At 43.9% G+C, this 11,483-nt stretch overlaps 1 long non-coding RNA gene across 1 annotated transcript; it reads right to left on the minus strand.

The window, feature by feature from the left end:
• Positions 1-9,232: 9,232 nt before the first annotated feature.
• LOC123101383 (uncharacterized) lies at positions 9,233-10,779 on the minus strand. The gene is made up of 2 exons (XR_006448590.1): positions 10,148-10,779; positions 9,233-9,938 (listed from the first exon to the last, which is right to left on the minus strand). It is a non-coding gene; the product is annotated as an uncharacterized lncRNA (long non-coding RNA).
• Between the last annotated feature and the right edge of the window lie 704 nt (positions 10,780-11,483).

Consider the following 11,483-nt stretch of genomic DNA (forward strand, 5'->3'; position numbering starts at 1 on the left):
TTGAAATATTAGCTTCAACTCCTGGAACATCTCATATGGTCCATGACGTTCAAAACATCTTTGAAGTCCCGATTCTAAGCCGTTAAGCATGGTGCACTTAAACTATCAAGTAGTCATCATTTTGAGCTAGCCAAACGTTCATAACGTCTGCATCTGCTCCTGCAATAGGTCCGTCACCTAGCGGTGCATCAAGGACATAATTCTTCTGTGCAGCAATGAGGATAAACCTCAGATCACGGATCCAATCCGCATCTTTGCTACTAACATCTTTCAACACAATTTTCTCTAGGAACATATCAGAATAAACATATGAAAGCAACAACGCGAGCTATTGATCTACAACATAGATATGCTAATACTACCAGGACTAAGTTCATGATAAATTAAAGTTCAATTAATCATATTACTTAAGAACTCCCACTTAGATAGACATCCCTCTAATCCTCTAAGTGATCACGTGATCCAAATCAACTAAACCATGTCCGATCATCACGTGAGATGGAGCAGTTTCATTCGTGAACATCACTATGTTGATCATATCTACTATATGATTCACGCTCGACCTTTCGGTCTCCGTGTTCCGAGGCCATATCTGTATATGCTTGGCTCGTCAAGTATAACCTGAGTATTCCGCGTGTGCAACTGTTTTGCACCCGTTGTATTTGAATGTAGAGCCTATCACACCCGATCATCACGTGGTGTCTCAGCACGAAGAACTTTCGCAACGGTGCATACTCAGGGAGAACACTTCTTGATAATTTAGTGAGAGATCATCTTATAATGCTACCGTCAATCAAAGCAAGATAAGATGCATAAAAAGATAAACATCACATGCAATCAATATAAGTGATATGATATGGCCATCATCATCTTGTGCATGTGATCTCCATCTCCGAAGCACCGTCATGATCACCATCGTCACCGGCGCGACACCTTGATCTCCATCGTAGCATCATTGTCGTCTCGCCAATCTTATGCTTCCACGACTATCACTACCGTTTAGTAATAAAGTAAAGCATTACATCGCAATTGCATTGCATACAATAAAGCGACAACCATATGGCTCCTGCCAGTTGCCGATAACTTGGTTACAAAACATGATCATCTCATACAATAAAATTCAGCATCATGCCTTGACCATATCACATCACAACATGCCCTGCAAAAACAAGTTAGACGTCCTCTACTTTGTTGTTGCATGTTTTACGTGGCTGCTACGGGCTTAAGTAAGAACCAATCTCACCTACGCATCAAAACCACAACGATAGTTTGTCAAATAGACTCCGTTTTAACCTTCGCAAGGACCGGGCGTAGCCACACTCGGTTCAACTAAAGTTGGAGAGACAATCGCCCGCATGCCATCTCTGTGCAAAGCACGTCGAGGGAACCGGTCTCGCGTAAGCGTACGCGTAATGTTGGTCCGGGTCGTCTCGTCCAACAATACCGCCGAACCAAAGTATGACATGCTGGTAGGCAGTATGACTTGTATCGTCCACAACTCACTTGTGTTCTACTCGTGCATATAACATCAACATAAATAACCTAGGCTCTGATACCACTGTTGGGGAACGTAGTAATTTCAAAAAATTTCCTACGCACACGCAAGATCATGTGATGCATAGCAACGAGGGGGAGAGTATTGTCTATGTACCCAACGCAGACCGATTGCGGAAGCGATGACACGATGTAGAGAAAGTAGTCGTACGTCTTCACGATCCAACCGATCAAGCACCGAAACTACGGCACCTCCGAGTTCGAGCACACGTTCAGCTCGATGACGATCCCCGGACTCCGATCCAGCAAAGTGTCGGGGAAGAGTTCCGTCAGCACGACGGCGTGGTGACGATCTTGATGAACTACAGCAGCAGGGCTTCGCCTAAACTCCGCTAAAGTATTATCGAGGAATATGGTGGTAGGGGGCACCGCACACGGCTAAGGAACAGATCACGTGGATCAACTTGTGTGTCTAGAGGTGTCCCCTGCCTCCGTATATAAAGGAGGAGAGGAGGGGAGGCTGGCCGGCCAAGGGGGGAGGCGCAGGAGAGTCCTACTCCCTCTGGGAGTAGGATTCCCCCTCCAATCCTAGTCCAACTAGGATTCCTCGGAAGGGAAAAGAGGAGGAGGGGGCCGGCCACCTCTCCTAGTCCTAATAGGACTAGGGGAAGGGGGGGGGCGCAGCCCATCTAGGGCAGCCTCTTCTCTTTTCCACTAAGGCCCACTATGGCCCATATAGCTCCCGGGGGGTTCCGGTAACCCTCCCGGTATTCCGGTGAAATCCCGATTTCACCCGGAACACTTCCGATATCCAAATATAGGCTTCCAATATATCAATCTTTATGTCTCGACCATTTCGAGACTCCTCGTCATGTCCGTGATCACATCCGGGACTCCGAACAACCTTCGGTACATCAAAATGCATAAACTCATAATATAACTATCATCGTAACCTTAAGCGTGCGGACCCTACGGGTTCGAGAACAATGTAGACATGACCGAGACATGTCTCCGGTCAATAACCAATAGCGGGACCTGGATGCCCATATTGGCTCCTACATATTCTACGAAGATCTTTATCGGTCAGACCGCATAACAAATACGTTGTTCCCTTTGTCATCGGTATGTTACTTGCCCGAGATTCTATCGTCGGTATCTAATACCTAGTTCAATCTCGTTACCGGCAAGTCTCTTTATTCGTTCCATAATACATCATCTCACAACTACCATATTAGTTGTAATGCTTGCAAGGCTTATGTGATGTGTATTACCGAGAGGGCCCAGAGATACCTCTCCGACAATCGGAGTGACAAATCCTAATCTCGAAATACGCCAACCCAACATCTATCTTTGGAGACACTTGTAATGCTCCTTTATAATCACCCAGTTACGTTGTGACGTTTGGTAGCACCCAAAGTGTTCCTCTGGCAAACGGGAGTTGCATAATCTCATAGTCATAGGAACATGTATAAGTCATGAAGAAAGCAATAGCAACATACTAAACGATCGGGTGCTATGCTAATGGAATGGGTCATGTTAATCAGATCACTCAACTAATGATGTGACCTCGTTAATCAAATAACAACTCTTTGTCTATGGTTAGGAAACATAACCATCTTTGATTAACGAGCTAGTCAAGTAGAGGCATACTAGTGACACTCTGTTTGTCTATGTATTCACACATGTATTATGTTTCCGGCTAATACAATTCTAGCATGAATAATAAACATTTATCATGAAATAAGGAAATAAATAATAACTTTATTATTGCCTATAGGGCATATTTCCTTCAGGAACAAGAAGCAGAAAAGCTAAGGGATAAATTATTCAATGAAAGCCGTCCCATGGTACCCCCAAAACAAGTGTGGAGGCCAAAGCAAAAGGAAAACATTGCAGCTTCTGCATTGATCATAGCAACACCTACACCACCAACGGAGGACGATGTGGATACTATTACATCGTCCACTTTGCCTACTACTTCCTCTTCCCTTGAAGATATTTCGGAGTCAGTGGACATGCTTGCGGAAGGAGATGAAATGCTTGATTATGAGTCTACACCAGTTCATGAAGGTATGGATATTAATATGGTGTATTACTTACCCGCTGAATTTCGTGCTATAGATGAAGAAGGGGAAGTAGCTCAGCTAGATTTTGGTCCTAAAAATGCTATATTCGAGAAGCCAAAAGAACCGGTGACGCACTTGAAGCATTGTTCCTTAAAGGTCATATTAATGGATCGCCGGTTGCTAGAATGCTTGTCGATGGTGGTGCTGTGGTGAATCTTATGCCATATTCGGTCTTCAAAAAATTGGGGCTGCGTGATGAAGAGTTAATAAAGACCAACATGGTGCTTAATGGATTTGAAGGCAAAGCAAAAACTGAAGCCAAATGTGTGATGTATGTGGAGCTTACGGTGGGAAGCAAAATTTTGGCTACCGCATTATTTGTCGCCGAGGTGCAAGGTAACTACAATGTGATATTAGGCCACGATTGGGTTCATGCGAACCAATGCGTGCCATCTACTATGCACCAGTTTTTGATTCAATGGGTTGATGATGAAGTAGAAGTCATTCATGCGGATAATTCGGCTTGTGTTGCTTTGGCCGATGCATCGGTGGATTGGCAACATCCCAATGCTACTTGCTTGACGGGGCATGACTTATCAGAATATGATTTTCTTAGCGCCACAAAAAGTGGTTTCGTGCCCGTTTCTTTAAAGCCGGTTGGCGATAATCGGCTCCAAGGTATGATGTATTTAAATGGATCCTAACTCAGAGTGGTTACAAAAGCGTCTTTTAGAATATCGGTCCAATGAGAACGATATGTATGAGTCCATAGAGGAGTTAGATGACATGGATTAGTTAGGACAAGGTTTTACATCGGCCGATCCATTAGAAGAGATAGATATAGGAGATGGTTCAATTCCTAGGCCGACATTTGTAAACGAAAATTTAAGAGCCGATCATAAGGCTAAGTTGATCGAGCTATTGAAAGAATATGTTTGTTGCTTTGCATGGGAATATCATGAGATGCCGGGTTTAAGCCGAGAGCTAGTGGAGCATCGGTTACCTATAAAGGCCGGTTTTAGACCATACAAGCAATCGGCCAGAAAGTTTAATCCAAAAACGTATGACCGGATCAAGGAAGAGATCGGTCGTTTGCTTAAAGCTAATTTTATTAGACCTTGCAGGTATGCCGAGTGGATTTCTAACATTGTACCAGTAGAGAAGAAAGGCTCTGGCAAGTTGAGGGTGTGCATTGATTTCAGAGATTTGAATAGAGCTACACCTAAAGATGAGTATCCCATGCCAATAGCCGATATGCTTATTAATGATGCTTCTGGACATAAGGTCATTAGCTTTCTTGATGGTAATGCGGGGTATAACCAGATTTTTATGGCCAAAGAGGACATGTCCAAAATGGCTTTTCGATGTCCCGGTTTTCTTGGTTTATTTGAGTGGACAGTGATGACCTTTGGATTAAAAAATGCCGGTGCCACGTATCAAAGGGCTATGAATTTAATTTTTCATGATTTACTTGGTGTTATACTTGAGGTTTATATTGATGATATTGTTGTCAAATCGGATGCTTTTGAATCTCACTTAGCCAATTTGCGTTTGGCTTTTGAAAGAATGAAGAAATATGGGCTAAAAATGAATCCTTTGAAGTGTGCCTTTGGTGTATCGGCTGGGAAGTTTCTGGGTTTCATTATTCATGAAGATGGCGTGGAAATTGATCCCAAAAAGATAGAAGCTATACAGAAAGTAGGGGCTCCAACATGCAAGAGAGATATGCAAAAATTCCTTGGCAAGGTCAATTATTTGAGGAGGTTCATAGCCAATCTATCAGGAAAGGTTGATGCATTTACTCCTATCCTTCGGTTAAAGAATGATGTTGATTTTACTTGGGGGGGCAAAACAGCAAGAGGCATTTGATATGATTAAGAAATATTTGTGCACTCCTCCGGTTATGAAAGCGCCCAGGCACAGGGAGCCATTTAGACTTTACATTGCAGCGGAGGAAGGTGTTATTGGTGCTGTTTTGAGTCAAGAGACCGAAGGAAAGGAGCATGCTATTACTTATTTGAGCCGACGGTTATTGGACGCCGAGACAAGGTATACATTTATTGAGAAACTATGCTTATGCTTATATTATGCTTGCACAAAATTGAGACATTATCTAGTGCCTAGTACTTGCATTATAGCTTGTCAAACTGATGTCATCAAATACATGTTGCATAGGCCAATTCTTAGTGGTAGAATTGGCAATTGGGCTTATGCTTTAGTTGAATATGATTTGGCTTATGAATCTCTGAAATCCATGAAAGGCCAAATGTTGCTAATTTTATTGTTGAGCATCAGATTGATGACAAGCATGATATTGATATAAACCTTGTCTCATTAGTACCATGGAGATTATATTTTGATGGTTCAGTGTGTAGCAATGGCCAAGGTGTTGGTATTGTTTATATATCTCCTCATGGTGCTGTTTTTGAAGCCTCATGCCGCTTAGAATACTTTTGCACAAATAATCAAGCCGAATATGAAGCATTGTTATTCGGCTTAGAGATGTTGCTTCCCATAGGTGCTACACATATTGAGGCTTTTGGTGATTCGTTATTAGTAGTGCAACAAATATCCAAAGTCTTTCAATGTTTTGACGAATCACTTAATGTTTATCTTGATAAATGTCTAGATATAATTTCAGATTTGGATTATTTTAGCATTGCTCATATATCTAGACATGACAATTGGAGAGCAAATGAGTTGGCACAACAAGCATCCGGCTATCATGTTGATCGTGGCATGTTTCATATTTCTCAAAGGCCGATGTCTAGTCTTGCCAACGTGGGGGAGGCCGAACCGGAGCCCACCGTTTCGGCCACTAATGAAAAATTTAATGCAGGAGAAAGTCAAGACTGGAGGAAACCCATTATTAATTATTTGTGTGATCCTAGTAAAAGGGTGGACAGGACTGTTCGGCGTATGGCTTTCAAATACACAATGAGAGATGATGGTCTCTATCGCCGAACGGTTGATGATGTTCTTTTAAAGTGCTTGGACGAGGACCAAGCGAGAGTTGCTATGGGAGAGGTCCATGAAGGTATTTGTGGCACTCATCAGTCGGCTCCCAAGATGAAATGGCTATTACGACGTGCTGGGTTTTATTGGCCGACGATGGTTAATGATTGCTTCCGGTATTATAAAGGGTGTGAAGCTTGTCAAAAGTTTGGTGATATTCAGTTGGCTCCCGCTGCTATGTTATATCCTATTATCAAGCCGTGGCCTTTTAGAGGTTGGGGATTAGACTTTATTGGAGAGATTCATCCTTCTTCTTCAAAGGGGCATCGGTTCGTGTTGGTGGCGACTGATTATTTCACTAAATGGTCTGAAGCAATACCACTCAAAAATATGACGCATACAGAGGTAATTCAATTCATAACTGAGCACATTATTCATAGATTCGGCATTCCTCAAACATTAACTACGGACCAAGGTTCATCCTTTATGTCACATCAAGTCAGAGAATTTGCTGAATCATATAAGATAAAGTTGCTCAATTCCTCTCCATATTATGCCCAAGCCAATGGACAAGCTGAGTCTAGTAATAAAATATTAATCAAGCTCATAAAGAAGAAGATTGAGGATGGCATGAGCTATTGTCCGAAGTTTGTGGGCACATAGGATCTCAAGGCATGGTGCTACAAAGGTGACTCCATATGAGCTCGTATATGGTCAGGAGGCCATTTTACCAGTGGAAGTGAATTTGAATGCTTTGAGAATAGCCAAACAAAATGATTTATCGGCGGTGGACTTCTATAACTTGATGATGGACAATATTGATGAAGTCGCCGATAAACGTTTGTCTGCTTTGAATGCCATAGAGAGAGATAAGTTGAGGGTGGCAAGAGCTTACAATAAGAAGGTCAAGTTGAAGAATTTTCAAGTTGGCGATCTTGTGTGGAAGGTGATTCTACCAATTGGTTCAAAAAATAGAAAATTCGGGAAGTGGTCTCCAAGTTGGGAAGGTCCTTTTAAGATTACAAGAGTGGTTCCCGGAAACTCATATTTGGTGGAATCCGTACAAGGCATATTATTACCTCGAGCTCTCAATGGCAAATATTTAAATAAATATCACCCAAGTGTGTGGCAAGAAGCCTAGATAGGAAATGGCCGATATATTCACTATCATCCTAAGAAAGACATGGCCGATAAATAACTATCGCCCTTAGCATAAACATGGCCGATATATAATTATCGCCCTAAGAAACTGTAAATGGCCGATGGAGTGTTGACATCATCCTGAGAACAAACATGGTACAAGTTATTTTTCGGCACGCTAGCTTTGCCGAAAAACAGGGGGGCATGTGTTGACACCAGATTTTGGCACAGTCAAGAACTTAATTAATATGTCCTCAAATGAAGAAGTGATCTACATAAAAAAGTTCCGTGTTGTCGATATAAACATCTTTGAAGTTTGGGTCATTGCCATCCGATCTCATCTCGAAGGCCGAAGTTGTGTTTGAAATACTGAGATTTTGTATTCAAAACACTATTCGGCTCATTACGCCCTCAAGACAGCCTCGTATGGAAAAATGATCTACACGGATGTTCTTCGTCTCGTCGAAGCGATCGATTTCGATATAAAAATCGTTCAAATCTGAGTTTGTATGCAAAAGTTAGAGCCATCGGAATGTAGCCCTGCCAGGAGGCAAAGTGTGGCGCGCCCCACCAGACGCCATGTCTGATGGGTAGCGCGAGGGATGGATGTTTTGCGTCACAGTCCGTTTTGCGCGAGCTATTTGACCCTCAAGATGACCTCTGATAAAAAATCGTTCAACATGAAAGTTTTTCGTCTCGTCGAAACGGTCAAGATTGTTTTTGGACTCGTTTCCATCTGAGGTCATTTACTGCCTCAAACATGACCCGCAAGGTACAGCCAGGTTGTAAACCGAACCATTTTGGAAAGTTCGGATAAAACCAGTCCGAATTTGACTAGGGTTTTGGACGTGAATTGATGCAATTTTATTGTAAGGAAAGCCTAGATGAATCCTTTTCTTGTACGGGAAGTCCAGCCGCCTCTTATATATGTTGGGGGTGACGGCCGATTGAACAACACACAATCACAAACACATCTACAACTTTTTCATCTACGTTTTGTCCTTCCCTCGTTCTTGCTCCCTCGTTCTTCGTCGTTCTTCGTGTCGGAGAGCTGCGAATACCGAGGCTCTAGGGGCGGCTTGACCGACCTAGGGCAGCCCATAGCCGCCGCACTCCCCGACGTGGTCCCTTCCGGGAGTGTAGGGTTTCGGGTCCTCAAAAGCTCTCGCCGGTCGACTTGCGAATCGCGCTTCCGGTGAGACTCCTTCGACGTGAGCTGCGGTGCATCACCCCCGACGTCGAGGGTACACGTGACGTGTTCGTGTGCGAACAAGTGGATGGGGGAGTTAGTGCAAATACCTCAAAATGAAACCATATTTGCGAGGCACATAGAGTGGCCCTTGCCAATAGGCTGAGTGGAACAAATACAAGGGAGTTGTTTCCATATCGGCAACCGTCCCGGCGGCATCCCCTTGTCGCACAAAAGGCCTCTCCTTCCAGCACATACTCTTGGACGAGAATGTTAAGGATTAATTAAATTCTAATAATCAATGCTTAGGTCGGTTGTTTAGTTTAGCAACCGCTAGTTACCGACTATGTAATTACCGCCCCTGTACATGGGTATAAATACCCTATTCTTCAGTCAATGCAATCACTGTTCAATCCATTCGTTCCTCTCTCTCTTTTCATCTTTAGAAGTTATCACGCACGCCTCTTCCAGAGAGCAATTAGGCCAAGAACTCGACGGCACTACCGTCCCTGACCATCGGCCTGATACACGGCTGTGGCGGCGACTCCCTCCGGCCCCAAGGACACAAGGACCCTCGGCCTCGACAGCGCTCCAGCGGCACAGCACCAGCGCGCGATGCAGGCGGCTGAGGCACCCCATGGTTGACGACGCCCTCCTCTGTGGGCGCGTCGAAGCGGCGCCCTTCGGCGCTTCAATCCGCCACATGACTGCCGACGACAGCGGCGGCAAACGGCAAGGCCTCTCTATGGCCAGAGGAGGCCACTCCGGCGATCTGCAATTGCCGCAGACGATGACGGGAAAAGTCTGGAGAAGTTGGCTACTAGAGTTTCGGCCACCACGCGATTCACGGCGAAGACGAGATGTTCCTCGTACAAAAAGGAAAGAAACTAATCAGGAGATTGATTGATTGATCTTGTCTTCTTGCAATCATCAATTAATAATCTAACAATGAATTGTTTTTCTCCTGTATGTATATGCGCTCACACGAATCTCACGAAGAATTGATCAATCGTGAACTACAAAGAAAGAAGAACCGATGGAAGAACGCAGCGCCAGCCTCCATCGATTCAACAATTGGAAGCCTCGAACACACTCTGCCAAAGGACAGAAAATCAATCAATTGAGCGGATTTATCATACTCCAAGCAGGAACATCAGAACTTGAAATTGGGCACAATTTTCAATTACACAAGGAAGACGCACAGAAAAGGATATGGGCGTTGGCACCCAGGATCACTCGATCGAAAATCCATACCAATAACTGTAAGCATCCATGTGATTTCTTCAATTTGTGATGTTCTTACCTCTTAAATGAGATCGGCCGCGGATCAGCGGACTCGATTCCGGACGGAGGAAGGTCTAAGCGGCGGCCGCTCGTCCACTCTCCTCCTCCCTTTTCCCCCTGGATGTGGATGGTTGAGGCCGCACCCGCGGCCTCCATCGGCACGGCCGTCTACAGCGGCGACGACCACATCCCGGCAGCAACGCTCCTCCCTCCGGAGGAGCACCACGGCCCGCCACGCAGCCCGGCAACAGAGACGGCCAACGCGCATGCGGAGCGCAGTTCTCTCCGCCACACCTTGGCACGGCGGCGGCCTTCGGCTCCGACACCGCTTCTCCTGATGTGGCGCGATGGCGCAGCGTCCGGCGGTGGCGGCGGCCAACATCCGTCCCACGGCGTGGAGATGCTGCCCAGGCGCAGACGACCTTCGATTGGCGACGCCATCTTCCCTCCTAATTCCTCACGAGGAGATGTGCTATGACTCTGTACAGCCAAAGCTAACTCAATCGATGGATTCTTGGCCGTAGCGAGAATCACCGGAGAACCTTATCTCTTCGGCCATTTAACAATTTGCATTTTTTTCTATTGCCAAATAAGGACATCAGCTTTAGTACTACTTGCATAGAATCCCTCTGGCTAATTGTGATCGTATCACTCAGACCCTCTATTGCCAAAGCTGTAAGCATCCATGTGATTTCTTCAATTTGTGCATCATATTTTAAAAAATGAATTCTACATGTATTATGAGCGTAGTAGTATTGTTCAAGTGTTCATACCTTGAATTTCCATTATATATTAGAGACGACATTGTGCCATATTATACATGTTTGCCTCAGCATTCATTGTAAATATTAGTTTTAGAACAACATTTTTCTGTCTTTTGCAATTGGAATTAATTTTTCTTGCAAATCTTGACGAAATCCAAAATAAGGATTTTGAAGTATCATACTTAATATGACTACATCATATTTTATTTGTGAATCACAAGGTATTGATGGCATCTACTGCATAATTTGCAGATTATCTATCACTACTGTGAGGTCTACATCTTGTTATTTTGATAAGATGACTACCTTCAAAGTGCTCTTCCAAATATTAATATTATATGTGACTACCTCAAGATATCATAAGGTAATACTGGCATCTACTGCAAATTTTGCAGACTATCCATTATTACTGCAAGGTCTACATCATGTCACTTTGACAGATGATTTCCTTCTAAGTGATTTCACACATTTTACATAACATAAGGTAATAGAATTATGAACATCTACTGACAAAAGTCAGACTATGTTTTCTATTACTACGAGATCTACACCGCATCCGGTGATTATCTTCAAAGTGTTATCCTATATAAA

The sequence above is a fragment of the Triticum aestivum genome, chromosome 1B, assembly GCF_018294505.1.
Source record: "Triticum aestivum cultivar Chinese Spring chromosome 1B, IWGSC CS RefSeq v2.1, whole genome shotgun sequence".
Taxonomy (NCBI): domain Eukaryota; kingdom Viridiplantae; phylum Streptophyta; class Magnoliopsida; order Poales; family Poaceae; genus Triticum; species Triticum aestivum.